Source organism: Octopus bimaculoides, chromosome 5 (genome assembly GCF_001194135.2).
Source record: "Octopus bimaculoides isolate UCB-OBI-ISO-001 chromosome 5, ASM119413v2, whole genome shotgun sequence".
Taxonomy (NCBI): Eukaryota; Metazoa; Mollusca; class Cephalopoda; order Octopoda; family Octopodidae; genus Octopus; species Octopus bimaculoides.
This window is the reverse complement of record NC_068985.1, coordinates 16609987-16611020: the sequence shown is the minus strand read 5'-3', so window position 1 is coordinate 16611020 and position 1034 is coordinate 16609987.

Sequence of the window (1034 nt, the reverse complement as noted above, 5' to 3'; positions counted from 1 at the left end):
ATATATATATATATATATATATATATACATATATGACAGCTGCATTCTCATTACACAAGAAAAGCCATTGCCAAGAAGACTTACTGAAATGATTCCTGATTGTTGCCATGTGATGCCCTTATATGACTTTTAAGCCCGGCCACGCATTTACAACTTTTATTACATACCAGACAACTATGCTGGCTGGCAGGAGAAACAGGTGCCACCATATGCACTCTCGTAACATGTCTTTTTAGACCTCCAATTGAGTGGCACACCCTTCCACATTTTACGCATGTTCTCTTACGAATTTTAATAGCCACATTGTTTATCATGGGTTGATTTCTATGAGAATTTTGACGGCTCACAAGGCCTGCACAACTCATACAACTCCACCCACAAACCACACACATAAAAAGCAACATTCTCTCACTCTTCACAGGTTTCCTCCTTGTAAGCCCCCTCCTAATTCTCTCATACCTCACTCTCTCCCTCTCAAACTTTGACCAACCAATATGGTCTTGTGTCTCCCTCTCCCACTTACCAGCTGCAATTCCTGTCTGTATTAAGAGCATTTTAAGGCAATCCTTAAACCCTAGTTTAGGCTTATGTGCTGTTCTCCTGCCATCTTCCAGCTCACCATACAGTAGTTGCTTAGGCAGTCACTCATCACTCATTCTTACTAAATGTCCCCCACCACCTCAAACGTCTTTGCAAAATCATTGACTCTATACTTCAACAGCCACTCCTCTCAAGCACTTCCACATTACTAATGACCATTTTCCAGTTTATCCCCAAAATTTAGGGCCTTGTGCCTAGAGTAGAAAAGAACAAATTTCACTCACAAAAATTTGGTTGAAGACTCTCTTATTCAAGTTGACCCACAGCCAAATAGAACAGAACAACATGTAGATGCAAAGTGACCTTTCTAATCATACAGCCTTGTCAGCACCTGTGCTGTGAGACAACTGGGATTTTGATTGATGTTTCAGACAAAGCAATTGAAAGGTTAGCAACATGTTGATATAAAAGCCCCACCTTTAGTCAACTTGGAT